This window comes from Cyanistes caeruleus, chromosome 2 (genome assembly GCF_971803275.1).
Source record: "Cyanistes caeruleus chromosome 2, bCyaCae1.hap1.1, whole genome shotgun sequence".
NCBI classification, from domain to species: domain Eukaryota; kingdom Metazoa; phylum Chordata; class Aves; order Passeriformes; family Paridae; genus Cyanistes; species Cyanistes caeruleus.
In genome coordinates, this window is record NC_141702.1 from 36,788,857 (window position 1) to 36,808,699 (window position 19,843).

At 43.1% G+C, this 19,843-nt stretch overlaps 1 protein-coding gene across 3 annotated transcripts in view; it reads right to left on the bottom strand.

Moving 5' to 3' along the window:
* The window catches only part of BACH2 (BACH transcriptional regulator 2), a 181,739-nt gene that overhangs the window by 128,675 nt on the left and 33,221 nt on the right, over positions 1-19,843 (bottom strand). For all 3 annotated transcript variants that reach the window (XM_086876545.1, XM_086876544.1, XM_086876543.1), the window contains exon 2: positions 8,642-8,728. The gene's annotated coding sequence lies outside the window, so the exon portion shown is untranslated. The remainder of the gene's footprint in view (positions 1-8,641; positions 8,729-19,843) is intronic.

The following is a 19,843-nucleotide window of genomic DNA, read 5'->3' on the forward strand; positions in this document are numbered from 1 at the left end:
ATACCAACCTTTAGTTCTTCTAGAAGTGCTGCTGCATGCATATAAGAACTCCCTGCTGTCACCACTCATTCAGCAATGCTATCCACTGTTTCCTGTTGAAGGCTAACTGCAGCACTTGGAGCTCTACTTAACTCACTAATGCTCCAGTGAAAATTAGCATTAAATACTAAAAATTCTCCAGAGTTTAGGGCATGAACCCCTCTCTCCGTTTGCCCCATGGAGAATTAATCACAGAAGATTTATTTTAAACTGTAAACAGGCTATAATAGCCCACAAACCTCTGGCCCTTAATTTTCTGTTGCGTCCAATGACAACACTCACAGAGGGCAAAACCCAGCAGAAAAGTAACTTCCCATTGAGCGTGTGATTGTCAGCCTGTGGGCAGGGGTGAAACTCCTGCTGCACTTGAGCTGCGCAACCAAATGAGTGTCACCCAAGAACAGACCTGCCACATGCAAGAATCTGTTTCAGACCGTGGTTCACCCTTGTCCTTTTAACCTCTTGTGCTCAAAACACCAGCTGAGCAGGCCTGGCTGTGCCTCCCATACCCTCAGCAGCACAGTGCTACCCACGATGTCCTCCCCACGCGGTCCTGCTGCCTGCGACATCACCAGCTGCAAAAAGGGCTGATGCTTGCGTCCAAGCAGTGCATCCCAGGAGAAGATTTCTTTAATAGGAACTATATGGGTTCTGCCATCTTTCTGGACACCATTAACCACAGAGAACAGCATTAACCATAGAGAAGGGCAGCAACAAGTCTCGGCTGGTCCAGACTGGTCCAAGGCCACCACAGGGGCTTCAAACCCTTTCACAGTATTATGTAGAAGCCAATTAGCAAGCAACTCAAAACCAAAAAGACAGATATCCCATGGTAATTACTTATGCCATTCTCCCAGAATGCACAGAAGTTTATATTTCAGTATTCTATTATTAATTTTGAAAATGTATTCAAACAGAAAACAATAAGCTGAATTTTCTAACAGCAATCTTGTTACTTTCTAGTATGAAGCTACCTTGTGGGGGCTAGTTTATTTTCCCATGTATGGTATTCCCTTTTACCTAATCAAGAGCTTGGGGCTCTATGACAGCAGCTAGCTTTGATAAAAAGAGTATTCTTATGAGGGAGTAAGGTATCCAAAACTTGCATGATCCAGTAAGCAGTCAAATGTGTTTATTTATGCTGTGACCACAGCAATCAAGAGGTATTAAAATGTGGAACAGAGCATCAGTTAAGTGCATTTTAAATCTGATTTTTTACTGGTTGCAGTAAGGAAATTGTTGACTAGCAGGACTCTTTAGGGTCTTTACAGGCTGCAATTAGTGAAGCAGATACAGAAGATAAATTGCTCCACTCCTGCAAAAGCAAGTCTTACTTTTGCAAGTAATAGTGGGCCCTTCATCTTAGCACTTAGAATTTGGTCAAGCGAGGAAAAAACATTAATATAATTCCACTCACTCCCAGATAAACTTCTCTGAAAAATGAGTACATTTCTTCTCCTTAAACAAATATGACAAGGCTATAACTAAAAATATTTTTGCAACACACAGAGTTCAGTATGAACACAGGAAAACAATTGGCAAGAGCAACTGGAGTGTCTAATCCCAGCTATTTAGCCACCAAAATGCTTCAAGAGCTGTGATACATCCACTTAAAAGCCAAATATGGCTCACAAATAGCTATTAAACATGAATGAACCTAGCAAGAAACAGCAGTATGTTCCCTTAATTGTACAAAGGCTGCAAAGAGGTTAAAAAAAAAGATATTTCTATAGCATCTGATCAGAAGTGGCTTTTGCTGACACCTATTTAATTTATAACAAAATTAAGGAAAAAAAATAAAGGATGACATTAGCAGTTAGTAATGCTACAGAAGTATCAGTGAAAAGCTAACAAAATGAACAGAGCCTTAAAACAACTTGGTATTTTTTAACACAGACTTGAAAACCTGCTACTGCAAAGACACTGTCAGAGTGTGATTGGACATCCATGCTAGCAGCTTTCAGACAACTTTTAAGGTTCCCTAAGAATGCTCCAAGGCAATTCAAGAAGGCAATTTTATACACAAAGTGCTGTCTAGATTGGTGTATCACTTAACCAACCTGAAAAGTTTAATCTCTGAAAGAACTTTTACTTCTACTGTGCTTGACCACACAGAAGGCAAAGAGAATTAAGCTTGTTTGGTCCATGGCCGATGAAGACTTTCTAACAGAAACAGAAACTGGATAATAAGCAGGTAATAAGCTACTCCCAGAGCTTCCCTTGCTTTGAGAAGAGTGAAGCCACTGTGAGATTTTCAGAGCAGATTCTACAAACAAGCTGTTAAGAAAAGCCGCTATCCAGAAGGCTCAACAGGAGGAAAAAGGAAGCAGGGAAATCACAGTTAATGGGATTTGGCTGCACCCAGACAACAGCTAGGTTTTGAATACATTACAAACAGTGCTGCACTCCACTATTGCACCAATTCATTGCTGGATGAGAAAAATTTACATAGATTTAGAGTTCCACGGAAACTTAGATTAATCTGTTTAGAATAAATCTTGTCTCTTCCCTGGAATGCCTACCGATGAACACGACAAAGAGGAAATCGCCACCACTACACCATAACTTTTATAATTTTCTGTTAGGGGGAAGGCAGGCAGGCAGATTTATTTGTTTTGAGGTTACTTCCTAGGTCCCATAAATGAACATTTGCCTCATTCACCTCAAATATCACTACAGAGTACTATAAAGTTTGCCTAAGTTTTCAGAGCATCACTATCCTGTCCTGTCAAAAGGATAATGTGACATCAAACATAGAGGGTTACCTCTCTCCTAGCGCCTATCTCCTTGGCACAACATAAGAAGGTTGAGCAACCTGAGCAGGAGGTCCTCAGTGCCTCCCTTCCCAAGCCTTGGTGGGGATCTACTGCTCGTCCTCCAACCTAGGACGGAGAGAATTAGTAGTTTAAAGCTACTAATTGAAAGAAAAATTGCCATAGACAATGTCCTCTACCTTTGCAAACTGATGCCAAGCATAGGACATGATTCAACACGTATGAACTCCACACTCATCCCTCCTCAGATCCCAAAGGAGGCAGCGCCACAGTACGTGCCAGGAGGGAAGAGGCCAGCAGCAGCAGAGAAACTTCTAGTCTAATCATGAGACAGACAGAAGAATGGGAACCACAGGAGAAGTGAGATAAAAGAATTAGGGGGCTGATCGCATCAATACACTTTTAGAAGAAGGAGAGGAAGTTGAGAGGCTGTGAAAGAGGGGGAAGGAAGAATAAGGCTGATTTTCCCGATAGACAGGTCATAAACAGTTCCCGAAACCTGCCTAGTCGGGCTGGTCGTCTGACGTAAAGATGCAAAAAGCAACACATGTGGCATCTTTGAAGCGGAAAAAGGAGACGTTGAGGACTGGGGCACTCTGTAGGGGAATGAAAAACCTACAAGTCCTCTAAGTGCCATAAATAGAGACAAAGCTAGGGCTTTCAACCAACAGTCAATGTGAATAGTTAAAAAAGTTCTGCAGAATTGTCCACTAAGACAAAAATCTTAAAAACTGTCTCTTCACAAACGTCTTTTCTTTTGGAAATCCCACACCCACTGCTGGGAGATTAGCTTCGCAAAGTGAGAATTTAACTGGAATTGCAGCTCTGGGTAACAACAGGAAATGTTGCTCACAGCAACAGAAAATGTAGGATGATTAGGTTTTTGGGGAAAAAGGGAAAGAAAGTTACAGTAACTATGCAAACAGAATAAATAACAATGTTGTCCTTCTCCAGGACCTTCCCAAGGTTCTCTGAGCAATCTACAGCCATTCCCCATTAAAGGCTGCTGTGCTTATGGCCCACAGCTTAATGCACCATCTAGGTCCCAAGCCTGGCTGTACTCCTCATCTTTATAGTTCTAGCCTTCTGCTGATCCTCACACCAGACATCAGCTGATGGCCAGGGACCCCATGGGGGGGTTTGTGCCCTGCAGGACCCCAGCTGGAACTTGGGGTGTTGCCAAGTGCTCCTTGAACATAAATAATGAGGCGGCCTCATCAAGAGACAGACAAGACAAAAGGATTCCACCAAGTGAGGACACTCTAAGCGCAGAAGGGAAGGCCCTCCCCGCACTGAACGTGCTGTGCTCAGTGGCACAGCCCAGCAGAGCAAGCGGGCTCGGAAAGCCAGCCGTCTTTCAGACAAAAGTGTAAAAAAGCAGCAGGAGGAGAAAAAGGGAAAGACAAGGTCAAGTTAGAGGGAGGCAAGCTCCAGACAAACCCTCCCCTCCCCAGAGGAAAGCACCTCAACAGACATTGCTGTGGAGTCAGCAGTGCACAAGATACTACTCAGCAGGAGAACGCGTCGTGTTAAAATACAAACCTTTGTTTACATGCTTCCTCAACTGTTCCTCAACTGTTGCTGAGAATTTTAGGAAATACTTTGCATTGGACTTGTTTTATTGCATATTTCCCACCAATTTACAGTTCCAGTTTCTACTTCTATTCTTAATTTTTAATCACCGCTGGGACAAAACAGTAACATTCAGATGCTGCCTCGCTAAGAAAACTGGAGTAACTGGGAGTTATATTAACAATACTTAAATACAGTCTATTTAAAGGTTTGAACGCATCTTGTTAGAACACTGCATAAATTAACCCAACCTAATTCTCTAGGATGTAACAAGATCTGAAAAGCTCCAAGTTTCATGTTCTCTCTTACCACCCACTTAAAAAACCAAAACCCAACATGCTGGGGTTAGCTTAGGTTGCAAACGAAAACAAAATTCACATTCAACTGAATAAAGGCAATTCACTCCTCAATGCAATGAAGATGATGCCACAACCAGCTCAAAACCAAAGCAAGAAGAGGTTCTCTCCATCCCCCTCCATGCATTTCCCCCCCCTTATTTTTGCTGTTAGTGATGCCCCCCCAGCCTATCTGCTCAGGATTCTTAACCTCTCACTCCATCCCTCCCCAGTGTCCGAAACCATCCCTGGATGGAGCAAAGCACGCCCTGCTGCTGCTGGGCTCCCAGTCTCCACAGCACCACTTGCACTGGCGGCCAGACAAAGCAAACTCCAGTTGCATCACGGAGAAAACTCATTTTCCAGCAACCTCCCAGCCCGGAGTTTACCGCTACTGTAATCCGGTGCTGTCAACAACGCCGCCTTTGTTGCGCGCCCGTGTGCGCCGCCCGCTTGCCGGTTGGGTTGCCGTTTTGGGTTTTTTATTATTATTATTTTTTATTACTATTATTTATTTTCAGGAGAATTTTTGTTTTAAATGAGTAATCTGTTTTCGAGAGATTTCTCCCCCGTGCTGGCTCCACCCTGTACTGTAAACGAGACATTACCTTATACAAGAATGAATCTGCTGCATTCCTCTGTCTAGCTGCCTCGCAGCACATTTCCTACACTCACAGCAGCCCCGGCAGTGCACGCTCTCCCACCCCTTCCCCCCCACCTTTTTCTCTTTTTTCTTTCCCCCCCCCCCCTTTTTTTTTTTTCTTTCCTTTTCACTGCCTCGCTGTGTTTTTGTGTAAATGATCTCACATGACTCAACAAATCCATCTGCCTGGAGCAGGCCAAGTTTGGAGCCTTCCCAGGAGGGAGGAGAAGAATTGCTTTGTGGAAAGGACCTGGAGCTTTGCCCTTTCTCTGGCTCAAATTACCCGCCTGTCAGGCCTGACGGATTTGGCTAAAAATAAAAGGAAGCGGGCCGTGAAAAGGAGATGAATGAGCTCAGCAGTTCCTTAGATAACATGGGGTCTGGTGTCGCCCAAAGATCCCAAAGCAGGAACTTCGGATGCCGGACATGTAAGTGTGGTGCTGCAGCCTCAGTGAACTCGGCTGCTTGAGGAACCAAAAAAAAAAAGGCACAAAAAACGGCAAAACCAACCATACGCTGTTGGAAATAAATGGATTAAAGACACTCAGAGCAGGAAAACTGCCTGCTGCAGATTTGGGCTTGTAAATGGGGAGATTTACGGGGTTTCCAGAGGGGAAAGGGGGCGTGGGGGGGTGTGGCAGGAGGCCGTACATGATGTCAGCCTCCCGCCCTGACTGGGGAGCCTCTGCATCCTTCCTGCAAATGCCTGCCCAGCGCCCGCAGCGGGTATTAAGCACTTAGTTTGGCAATGTAATGACACACTGCAACAATCTGTAATGCAAGGCAGTCAGCAAAGCCCTGGCTCGAAAAGCTCTTTCTCCTAACCATTAACCATATGTTTGGCTCCGCCGCCGCCCAAGCGAGCGGGTGTTCCAGCGCACCATCTGGTTTCTATCCACACAAGCAACTGCAAAGCACAAGAGTATTTCCCTCTGGAGCTGTGTCTTCCTCCCTGGCCCCCAATCCCCACCCGGCTCCCCACTCCTCTGCTCCCCGTCTTCCTCCTTTTCCAGCAGCAACTTCACCTCCCTGCCCCACTAATGTCTCGAAGAAGTGGAGACCAAGACCACCCCACCAAAGATGCACCAGAAGAGCGGGGATCCTGCCTTGTGCTGCCCTCTGTGAACTCACACCCCTACACATGTGTGTACACACACACACACAGAGGGACTGCATCCCTCATCACCAATGCCTGGGGTATTGCATTAAAAAATAAGTGTGTTCTTGAGTGGGCCAGGAGCCGCTGCAGTGTCCATCACATCTCGCTCACGCACACATGCGCACAGGGAGCGCTCAATTTGGATTACATCAACTCTGCGCCGACACTGCAAAAGGACTTTGAGAATGTACCTAACGACAGGAGGACCAATAGCAGTTTTATCTCCTGCTCTCAAGCAGGGCTTTCTATGAACATCAGGTGCTGGTCCCCCATCCCACCAAAATAAGAACGCTCTGGGGGGAAAAAAAAAAAGTAATAAAGGAAAAAGAGAAATGGAATGAGAATGCGCTGAAGAAAAAGGAATGAAAATATTTACTTTTCCTGTGATAACCAAACAAGCTCTTTCTGAAATGATATAAAAAGCTTTCAAGTGTTATATTTTAGAAGGCCTTGTACCATATGTTTGCTTTACAATTTTATGAATTCTAACTACTATTTATGTTTTTAAAGCACTTCCATCATTCCGTTTGTTTCTGAAGTACCTATGGGACATCAGCAGTAATTTTCCCCTCAGGCTGGCCAATTTAAGATTAATCATGACCTATTGCAAGTAAGTATTCAGGGATGCAAGCAATAGGATATTCAGCAAATTCAACACTTGCTCCTTTAAAGTAAGTTTATACTCTGCAATGAGTCACATGTACAGTGTTTATCCAAGTTACCAGTGCTACGAGGAAAAAAAACCCACCCATTACATTTGCAAATACATACAAATCACAGCTGTAAGCACCCAACTGCTTACACCAGGACTTGTTTCTATGACTGGATATTGATTTTTTTTTTTAAATAATGTGTCATTATACCAATGTTGATACAGCAGCCAGCTTCCTGGAGTACGCAATTTAATACTAAAAAGAAGCTGGCTTTAGTAAATATAAAATCCACACCCATTCATATACTTTTTAAATGTCCTTCTTGGTCATGACTACAGCAATGCAAAGCCACAACTGCTTTTTTTCCTCACCTTGCACCTAACGAAGAAAATGTACTTGCCAGTTAGAAACAGCTCAGTTTAAGGCAATGAGCTCTGCTGATCTCAATAAAATACTGCAGAATCTCTTCAACTTGGTAGAAACCAAGAATCTACATTGGAAAAAATGATGCATATTTTTCAAACTTCCTCTGTATGAGAAATCAGTGAACGAAAAAGCACACCGTAGGCCCTTATCCCAGAATCAAACAGGCGTGGGGAAAACCATATGCTTGTGAAAAGCCTGATGACTTCACTAGGATTGCCTAAGAAGATTGAGGATAGGATCTGCTCCCAATTACAAATGTAGAGTGCAATTAGCACTGTAAATTCCCCCTGCCTTCATTCTGCACTCCCCTTCAGTGAGGGGAAATAATTAAAATGATTCAAACCATAAGAGATGCATTTTAGCTAGGAATTTACTTTTCCTACAAAACAGGATCTAAATATGTTAAAGTCCATTACTTTAAGATAATATGTTGCAAATATTAATAGGATGCTTAGACATCACATATTAGGTTTCCTACAACCATGCAATGAGAAATTGTCTTCACTCACACAACAAAAAACAACCAGCAGTAGTTCTCTAAAGCAGTAAAGGTCTAGGTCTGGGTCTTTCAGCAGATAATGATCTGCACTGATCCAGAAATCCTTTTAAAGGGGGAATTCAAGGGAGATATTAGTAGATTCAGGGTTCTGCACTCTGAAGGGACCACTAATCATTTGACCTTCTTCCATGAAACAGGCATGGAGCTTCACCTACATCAACACAGCTGTAAGAGGTTGAAGGAGAGAATCTCCTAGGGTTAAAAACTAACTCATTAAAAACCCCCAAGAAAACAAAAAAACCCAGTCTCAGATACAACAGCCTGACATAAAGAATGAAGCTACTGCAGCCCAGCATCATTCCCCAGCACTGTGGGAACACCCACACCCTCTCATCTGGTCTGAATGAATTAACAGTCAGCTACTGGGTCTTGTTATACCTTGTCACCTTCCTCTACTCCTCAGCCCCTGACAAAGGGCCACTGGAAGCCTGAAACCCAGCCAGTTTTTAAAGCATTACAAAAAGCGGTGTCACATTATTACCTGAATCCACTGAGTCCTCCTGCCAACAATGACGTTTATGCAATCACATTTTTCTGTTTTTAAAAACTTCTCTCTTGCCTCATTGCTCTGTGTGAAAAATAACACAAAACAGAAAACTGATTAACTGCAAGCAATTATCTACTATTTGCATTACAGCACTTTTGCAGTAAACATTCATGTCTTTTGTTTTCTGCCTCATCTCATAAAAATATTAAACAAGTCCTTTTCCCAAAATCACACATTGATCAAATAGAAGGAACAGACACCAGTTTGGAGAGGCAGCTGAGCTGCCATAGCCCATCATGTGTAGAGCTACACAGGAGAACGCAGCTCTCCTATGCCCAAATCCTCTGCCCTCTTCCCAGGCCATCCTGCCTGGCAGCACTGGGATCAATGCCAAGCAGACAGTGCCACCAAAAGCAGAAATACAGAGGGAGAGAAAGCTAATTAAATTTCTTTCAGTATCAACAGCAAATACAAGCCACTAATAACCCCAGCATTGATGTAAATATAATACTTGCAAAATTGCATCGACTGTAGATTACTTAATCATAAAGTTTCCCCATACTCTGTACCTACAACATTATTTAAGTAGTGACTCCACTAAAAATTCTCAAAAGGGTCTTTTAGTGTCTGTGTTTACTCCTCGCTTCCCATATTAGCAGCTTCAAGCTTTAGTGTCTAATTCCCTTGCCAGTACACTTCATAGAAGACATTTCTACATTTAAGTAAGGAAGAAAAAAAGCCCATATGGTAGAAACCCAGCTGAAGACATAACCTCAACCCCCCACCCCCAACCTCTCTGAGTGGCCAGAAGACACATGATAAATAAAGGAATCTGGATTTTCAGTACTGGAAATGCCATTAGTGTCAGTATTTCATTGCTTTCTTTGAAAGCAAACAAAACAAACCCCTTCACTTGAAGAGATGCAACTCAACCATGTGTACATGATCCTTTGCTTACTTTCACAAAGGCATACAGAATTAAACCCAGACACACAGCACAGGGTGGGGGATATGGCTGCGATACCCTTCCTGCGTTTCAGGACTCAGGCACTTGGCATACTCTGTCCATTGCTGACATGGATGACTGACATGAAGTTTTGCTGCAAGATCTTGGTCACAGCAGTCTGATTGAGACATCCACAAAAGAGTGGCTGGAAAGACCAAATTCTAGCAATCTCTAGAACAGAGTTTAATCCTGGGTTTAGCCTGATGCCACATGAAGCAATGAACACAGTGTAGTCCAGGGCAGAGCAGAAGAGAGGTGACCTTTGCCTCTGGCATCTGCTGCCAACCAGGGTAGGGCCACCTCCCCAGCAAGGAGGGTCTCCTGATTCAGGTGACCTCCCTACTACATCCTGGAGTCATCTGTGCTCAAAACAGAGCAGCCAAGATCTGGGCTGGCAGGGAAAAACATGTTAAAACAAGAAATTTCACTTAATGGGGACAGAAAATTGGAAGGTAGGATGGGGTGTGGCATGGAGGGCTACTTGGTGGCTGTGCAGCTGCAGCACTGCCAAAGAATCATGTCCAAGACTCTATGATATATATGTGGATAATGCCATTTGTTCCTTCCTGCAGTGTCCGGTGTAGCACAGGCGTGTTGAAGAGAGAACGCTGATGAGCTCAAGCACTCACCCCTAAAAGGGAGGGAAATGTGGCAGGTGAGCGCTGCCTGCTGCAGCTGCCTTCACTCCTGGCACATGGGATGTACCTGAGCTGTGCATCAGGGCTTCAGGGTAAGAGTGCATGACAACTCTAACAGCTGTTGGCAGCGAGGATGGCAGCCACCCTGACACTCCCTGCCACCCTCTCAGCATCCAGGCAGACGAGCTGTGCCTTGGAGAGTTGCCACGCAACTCCAATGAAGCACTACACCAGTCATCTAAAGTCAGTATCCCTCAAGTGGCCATTAACAGTGAATTCCTAACCTAACCTGAAAACCTGGCTTCTCTCAACTAAAAGTGATGAACAGTCACAGCAGAAGGGAACTGTATTTCCAGTACACAAAACAGTATGGAGTACGGAGACATTTCAGCAGCAAGGCTGTAACATCCTCAGGATCCTTTGTACTCTTGTTTTAAAGTCTCTTCTTGTAAAGAGAAGTGGGGTTTCCCAGATCATTTGTCAAATCCTGAAGACTCTGGTAAACAGAACAAGATTGTGAGGAAGTGAAAAACTTCTTCAATAGGATTTGAGTACCGTGCCATAAATAAAAATTTGGGCCAAATATGGGACAGCAGGGAAAAAACAAGATGCTGAATAGGGAGTTTGCCCAGGGCTTGCAGCTACAGCTGGAAGCAGGCAGGCGACTTGCAGAAAGAGAAGAGTGTGATGACACAGTCAAAAACTGTCCATGCATTTATTACAAGATCTGCACAAATCCATTTTATATCAGTGTCACTCTGAACTTATAGAATTACAGAATACTTTGGGTTGGAAGGGACCTTAAAGATCAGCTGTAATGTTGCAATGTGTTGTGTATGAAAATAAAATTAACAGTAAATAGCTGTTTGAAACTGCCTTGGATATTACACTACTTTAGACATTCATAGCTTATAATGGAGCACAGGTCTACAGTCAAATGCACAACACAGGAAGACAGACCTTAAAGGTAAATAATTCAGGACTTGAATTCTTTAAGGTAAATAATTCAGGGCTTTAATGAATTTGCTGACTGTAAATAGGGAGTTCCACTGTGAGGAACCCTTCAAATTGCCCTACATCCAATCCTCAAGAGTGCAGAGCAGAAAACTGTCAGCGGAAACATGCCTCAAACATTCCTGGCTATAGCAGCAAGACTCTTAACAGAAAAGAAGTCTTGGGCAGGAAGAGATAGCTTCACAGACTGGTTCCAGTGCTCCATACTGTGACCACGGGCTGCTGAAAAGAAGCCTTTTGCACTTTCAGAAACACCACTTGGGCAGACAGTGAGGTGGCTGTGAAGCAAGGAAGCTGACCCATGCTGCATCAAATAGAAGTATTGGGAAAACCCTTCAAGGGTAGCCAACAGAGCAGTCTGGTCTAGCAGTACTAAAACCATACAAGACTATAGGTGAAGCTGTAAGCCCTTTATTAAATATGACAGCCTGTAGATGAAAAGAAACCAGACAACCCCCCATATCCTCCTCACTTCACAATCTCTCTTCTCTATCCTCTTCGACTGAATATCACCAAGTGCTTTTATCCAGACCTGGGAATTCCTGTGCATCCATCAAAAAGCATTTCAGCCAACCAAATCCCATCAACAAACCACAGGATAAATCCTCATAAATTCTTAAACTACCAGCAAATACCAATCTTCCCAGCCTGCACCCTCTAGTACCAAGGAGTTGTTTTGCAAGCAGCAACTATTCCTGACCAAGCAAAGAAACTGCACCGAAGTCAAGATGCAGCAAATTGTCAGTTATACAATACTGCTGCTGCAAAACAACCCCAAACAAACCTACCAGGATTTTTATGCTGTCTCATACTCCAAAAGTAGTATTTAAAACCACCCTAAAGTTGCCTCACGCCCTCTTACGAGACCTACACGAAACCAGGCTGTGGAATAAAATCCCACCTTTTGCCGCCGGACAAGGGCAGGTCAGCAGCAATAACCAAGGCGCTGCAAGGTTGCTGACGAGCCTGGAAACACTGCATGGGAACATGTCAAAAACATTTTCAGCAGTCGAAAACACAAGTGCTGTTCTCGCACCATGCCCAGCGGAGATAGAGATCTCATCGCCAGCAGAGATCTGGGTCACCACAAGGAAGCTGGAGCTATCCCAGCATCATCATCTTTTAGGTAATGTTCCCGAAAGGGGAAACAAGTATGTGGCAAGGCTTCATCTGACAAGATGCTGGTTGTAAACAAAAACAGCAACTGAGGGTTTCCTTGCTCCTTGGTGATATCATCCGAATGGAAAAAAAAAACCCAACGAATTTTGCCTGATGTCTTGTATCCAAAGTGCGTTGCAGAGTGAGTTTGCTGCAAATGTGAGGTTCAGATTGCAGTTTCTCAAGGGCTGGCAAATGCACCTCGACTGCCAAAGTCTTCCTCCTCCTAAACACCAGGCTAAAAAGCATTCATTTCTCTATCTCGTACTTCAAAACTGAAAACCCAAAGCTGGGGAAGAAGAACACTAGAAAGACAACACTAGAAGAAACAATGCTTAAATTGGAGTATCAACTTTAAACATAAACTGTTTGTGAAAAACAAATGTTCTGAGTCTCCACACAATCATGTAGCTATACTAGGCACAGGACTTATCTAGGCACAGGACAGAAAACCGGATCAGCTTTCCAATCTCTGCTAACCAAAACTTTTGCAACCTTCCTGTATGCCATTTCCTTGTTTACATCTCACGGTACGGGAGTTCAGCTTTTGGAGAAACATGAATGGTAAACCTAGAAAGTGAAATGTGATATTATTTACAGAATAGGAGAGCACACCGTTCACAAGAATTCCTAGGCGCACGCGTCCCAACCCTGTTCCTCAGTTCAACACCCACTCCTGAAATCCTGTACCAACCAGATTAGCCGATGTACACATGCCTGCACTCTTGGAGAAACAATAGTCTCTTTCACTCCATACAGTCTTCTGAAGAACCAGGCAAAAACGTCATGGGAGAAGTTAGGAAATATCTGCAGAAAACAGCATACAAGATGAAAGGCAGAGCAAGCCTTTTAACTTGCACAAAGTACATAACATGGAGGATAAGCACAGAACTTAGTTACCTAGCCCCACTTCCAAAGGGCTATTTTTTTTCCCCCCAGGATGGAAAAGGGGATTGTTGAAACAACTTAGGAAAAAAAACCAAACCCAACCACTGGGATAGTGGTACAGCTCCCTTACAGACCATGGCAAGCAAAATTCAGCTCCAGGAGCTGTGGCAGACCTGGGAGAAAATACATGCTGCCCTTGTATGCCAGGATCTCCAGCAGACAACAGGGATCCTGGCTGGCACGATGAGCCCTCCCATCCCCAGTGCACAGCACTCCTTCCTCCATTCCCCTCCCAAACACTGCTGCTACAGAAGGCACAGAACTATTTTTAATTAATCCAGCACAAAGTTTGAGCTGCCTCGGGGTTAAGCTAAACATTTTCTGTCTTTAACCACTACGGCAGAACCAACTACAGTGAAAAACACTTCACCATAAGGCTAGGGAATTGAGGACAGAAAAGAAACTGCAACAGAGTCACCCCGACCTCTCAAAATTTCGCCTCCAGAGCACGCAAAAATAAGAAACTGAATTTTTAATCAGCTGGGAAACAGGGCAGGGAGACACTCTTGGTAAAATTATTGTTGTGAATATCACATAAAAGGCCTTATGGAGTTTTACCATCCACCTTCTGTTCCAAACTGCAGGCCTCCAAATAACCTATAAGAAAAAATCCAACTACCCACATTTTCAGGAAAGCAGTAAGCACTGAGAGACATTTAAAAGGCATGCAGTTCTACAAATCCTTGTTTCTCCACTCGCAAGGGGCTGTAACTCCTGCAGGAAACACATGCTCCCCCTAACAAAGCAGTACTCTCTGCATGTACTCACCCTATTATTTTTTTAATCATCTGGTATGCATCTTCCTAGGCATGCTTACGTTAGAGGAAATACTGGCACTAGGTCTGCAAAACTACACTGACTACCTGTTCTGCATGAACACTGTGAAGGTTAATAGTGGAAATCGTGGCTTGAACTCTGCCTCTGCCTTGTGCTGAGCACTCCATACAACCACTGGCAAATTTTTACCACACGTGTGCTTCCTCCCACAACTCATGCTCACTCCCTGCAGGATTTTACTACACAGTTCATCAGTACAGTGTTTTTCAGGCTGCAGGAGCAAGTCAAAGCATATTTTGATATGTCTGATTGCACAGAGACCATATGAAAACGTGAAAGTTGATCACATAAGAATACAAGTTGCTTTTTCATTTCACAGCTCCTAGAGTCAGAAAGGGTGAGTAGAACCCTGATACATACCAGATGTTTTAAAGTAAGGTGGAAGAGCTGGTGTCATGAAAGCTTCCTGACAGCTACCAACTGCCCTTGCTATAGTGAGCAGGCTTGCTCTGCCTGTGGAAGATTACAAGCTTAATGGAACAGGAGTATTCACAGCCTTCATGCACATGTATAAATCCTACTCTCTTCTCCTGAAAATAAATTTGACAAGTCCATCACTATGATGTGAAAAAAAACCTCACAACTGAATCATTTTGTTACATATACAAAAAAGTTGGGGCTGGAGGATATCCATGGTTTTGCCGAGCACCACACTTAACCCAAGAAATGAAAGGACAAATCTTTTTTCATTTTTTTTCTAGCAAGTCTTTAGTCAGTTTCCTTCATTTTTCTTCTGAATTTGTGTTTGGATATTAAAAAAAGCAAATAAAAAAGGCTTTCACCTCAGCCACAACCCTCATTGTACTGGGTACTCTTCAAATACATGTGGAGACTTCACATCCTGAAAAGACAAGTTTCACCTTGTTGTTACAAGACTGGAGGTTGTTTTCTATTTCAATAAAAGGGAAATTTCATCATTAAAACAAAAAGAAAACAGGAAGAAGAAAAAAAAAATCAGCCCTGCAGAAAAGAATCATTTCAGAGTAACAGAAATATGCATCTATCACTTAAATTGGCCCCTTGGGTAAAGCCCATTGCAGAGATCAAAAGTCTTTCCACAGACTTGGGATAAAGCCTGGAGAGTTCCAAATACTGATGAGAGTGGACATCACTGTTCTTCACTGCATGGTGTAGGGGTACACGAAGGCAAAACTCCCACAGCTGCCATAATGCTTCCCAGTCCCAGGGTCTTCAGCACACACTTTTGAGAGCATTTCAGACAGCGATACATCTCACTGATGACACAGGGAGACTGATAACATTTCTTGTTGGTGACTCTGCAGCTCCTATTTCCACAGCCCATGCTAGTTCAAAAAACACCACAGGACATGCATGATGAAAAAAGGAGTGTATCAGGCCAGGGTCAGATAAATACACACCAAGGTGAAGCTAGATGACAGCTGGGATTGTTAAGGAACACATTCAGTGCAGGTAGATGAGTCTGAAAGCTGCAGGCTGTGCCCTGGGTAGCAGGAACGCCAGACAAGAGGCCACAAATTGGTGCTGTGGACCCCTTGCACAACAGAAGGTACAGGGAGCAGAGGTGCCAGCCAGGGGTGACTGGACACGTGGAGACACGGCAGGAGCCAGTGAATCTCCAGCAAGACCCTAGACTATCTCACACACCGACTGGAAGTGGAGGAAAACCCAGGGTTTCCTTTGTTTCTGTGGGGCTCCTGTTTCTGTGTTCCTGCACCATGATTAAACTGCTTTAAAGATCCAGATGTCTGGGGAAACCTGGTGCTGAGCTGGTAAGGAAACCTGGTTGGACCGTGTGAGCGTGGTGTGTGTAGGGAGGCATGCAGGGCACTGGTCCTGCCCGCTGCAGAGGTGCTTCGGTCCCAGCAGTGGAAGTCTCTGGTGGTGGGACTGCACCCTGAATGGTCCCACAGGAATGTCTCTCAAGCCTCCCATGTCCTACCCAAAGCAACTTCTTCACTGAACACCATCTGAATTCTTTTTTCTACATATTGTTTATGGTAATAGAAACAGGTTCTGTAGATTTACCTAGGGCTCGCGAGCTGACAGGGTATTTTTCTCACAATACAGTTGAATAGCATTGATATCTGTTGTTTTCTTTTCATGTTCCCTTGTGCACATACACTGGCCCCTTCCTTCAGCCTGGCTTTGCCTGAGGTGTAAGTAGAATTGTCAGCTCCTCCAGCACTAAGAAGAAATCACTGCCTCAGGCTTACACTGAAATCACTCCTTTTCACACAGGACTGTGGAGATAATCCCTTGCCCAATAAATAGCCCACTTTCTTCCTTATTGCTCCAGATGGAAATGAATGAATGAATCACACTTTTTCTGAACACTATCTTCTGCTTTTATTGAGTACTTCAGTCACTGCCAGCTGCACCTCCTTGCTCTATGAGGCATCAGTCAAGGCTGGGTCTGATTTCCAAGTTCCCTGCTATAAGTCTCTTTGAGGGAAAAAAGGTTGGATGTTATTAGCCCTATGAGAAAACATGCATTTAGTCCGTAACCACGGGCTCCTGAAACACAGCTGTTAAATACAAATCTCAGTTTCTGAAATTTTCTTTCTGCTGCCTCATTATCTTTACTACATGCCAGCAGAAACCAGAGTCCCCGCAGGCTGGGGGAGGAAGTCTTTATGCTTTCAGCTGCACCTAACTTTGGCTAGTCAATCAGATGCAAAATATTGCATGGACCTGATGTTCACTTCAAAGTTTCAAAATTTTCCTCTTACAGCTGGGACTAGGTGCATGTGGTTTCAGCTACCACTGGGGAAATGGAATCTCACAGCCAACACTGCAGATTACTTCCCAACACTGCCTGGCTGCCCTCAAAAGAAAAACAACCAGAAGATGTCAAGCACAAAATGACTTAAATCAGACACTTAGAAAATGCTCTGTAGTACACAAGAAGTGCAACTAATTGAAATAAATACTGAAGCTCCCTGTGAATCATCATTTTAATCTTAAGAGTAGGACAGGCTGCCTTAAAAGTAGCTCTGGCCACAAAGTTCTGTCCACTAAACTAAAGCCTGCAGGTGCTGACTTCATACGATAGTTGTCTTCCAGCCAGACATCCAGTTAAGCAGCCTTCAATGTTTTCATCAGAATCTATGGACTGAAACTCCATTTTTTCAGTACTCATGCACAGGAAAAAAAAAATTCAACTTGCCAATGAAGAACAAAAATACCAGATCCATGCACATACAGTCTTACAATAAAACTCTAATCCCTCACTTGCAAAGTCTCTTTCAAAGAAATGTTTATGTTGAAATTTAGAGTTGTGTTCAACATTAATCTTAGGGAATTTTAAAACAGAATGTACCAATTTTAAAAGGATTCTACAGCCTTAATGAATTCCTAGAACCCATAGACAGAAATTAAATAGGGGGAACCTACAGTGTTGGCTAGACATATTTCAATATTTGTTACCATAGAAACAAGCCAGTAGATTTACGGTTTGGAGTTATCCTTGCTATAAAATATTAAACTTCTTACAGTTTTTGCATATGTATATTATGGCAAGAACACTGTCAATCCTGATAGAGCCCAAAGCATCTTAATTATTTAACAGGATTTTGGCTTTTTTTTTTTTTTTTTACTTTTTCTTAACAGAGTCTCTTTTAATTTATTTTTCTCTTGATAGACTTATTTTAACATCTTCCAATAGGAAACACTTCTGGCTGACAGAATAATATACAGGAAATGAAGATGTGTTTTTCCTCAATGTTGTGGATAAGTGGTAAATAAAAGGAACACACACATAGTCTAGTAAACAAGATTCAACAGCAACTATCAAAACGACACCAGCTAGCACTTGTGATGATTTTACCAGCTAAAAGTACATTAAATGTTATACTTCATTTGAAAGACAGTTCATACGGCAAATTTGGTGGTTTTGTTTTCAATCTTAGCAACGGAGAAATGCTCAAGAACAAAATGATTGAGATAACATCTCGATACTTCAACAGTATCAAATACTTCTGGTAGATACCTGAGACACAAAACAAACGCATTGTCCTTTCATGCTTCAGAGGAGCATCAATAGCTGCATTCAAGTCACAGTGCCAGCGAGCAAAAGGGTCGGCAATTCCAACAAAGAGGAAGGACAGATGCTTCCTTCACCAATACTCCTTCAAAAAGTAAGGACTACACACTTGTCTGGACAACTTCACTGGTGGAGGGGATCAACAGCTCAAGATACCACCCATGCAGGAGCTCAGCTGGGAGCAGTGGGGAAGGTCAACACTTGGGCAAGCCCAAGCCCACTGCCCCCGGGACTGGATGTATGCAAGGGATTTCGACCCTGATGATTTCACAGCCAGAACTGGCTCCGTGTCACCGCCCTTGCTTTTTGTTTGGATTCAAGAAAATCTGTTTACAGAAGGCTCAACACAGTGAAAAAATGAAAAACTTTGGAGTAAAAGCCATTAACCACACAGTCGTTTCAATACTATATTCCAGCACTGAAGTGGACAAGGAGAAACACCCAAAAAAGCAAAGCAAGCCAGAACAAAGACAAAAACTGAGCAAGACTGAAACACCCTCTTCTTCCAAGAATGAAACAATACTTTTTATGAATTGTAAAGATAAGCAGTGGAACTGCCATTTCCTAATGCTTCTGAGGCCAGTCTTTTAGCACAGCTTCTCAAATAGCCAATTAAATGTACACAGTTCTTACACTCACATGCTATCATTTTAAAAAAGCCCTACAGCTCAAAACTCTAAAAAAAAAATGGAAAAAAACTTATTCTTGAAGGCCTGCAAGACAACCCTTTAACTAATGGAAAATCTTCAACACTTCAGAAGAGGAAAATGGTAAGATGGCTTAATTTTAAATGAGTAAGAATTTAAATGTCACTTCCTGCATGTGACATCAATTTGAATAACCCTGCATTTTTGTTTTCTTTGGTGTGGTTAACGGTGGAATCTTTGTAGAGTACATTTCTATGGCATTTACAGTTGCATGCTTATGTTCAGCAAATCCTTTGCATAACTCTGAACACAAAAAATGAGAACATGATTTTTCTCCTCTGTAAAGAATTAGAGATATCTGAAGAGTAGCATGCCACTAGAACTTTCAAAGAAGAAAAGGCTGGAGAAAAATTATCACAAAACTCAAGGGAAAAATGTACAACTTCCTTTAACCGACAGCTGCGGTGAGGTACTATGAATTTATTTTATCTGAGCAGTTACGTACATGCACTAAAGGCAAAGCAACACTATGTACTCTAAAGGAGTTCACACAGGTCCACAAAGGGCACCATTATCAACCTGCAGTCGAGAAGCGGGAAGTTATTCACGTCTGAGTAAGTCATGGAATGGTAAGAGATGCTGGCAGCACATGTTGCCAAAAATAAGGCATTGCATGCATGCATTCAAATCCAGGGCTATAAACCCCCCTGTCACACCCTCTTGTAGGCTCTACAGGCCAAGTTTGTTCCATAGGAGGCCCTACTGCACTGGACACAAGAGCCTCAGGTCTTTCCAAGTGATGCTGCGGCTATCAACACCTCAGCACACCCCCTCATCATTCTCATAAAGTGTTTCTAGGCCAAGTGCTTAGAAGGGAGAGACATGATGAAACTTTTTTAAAGTTTTCTGTAGAATTCATAGATA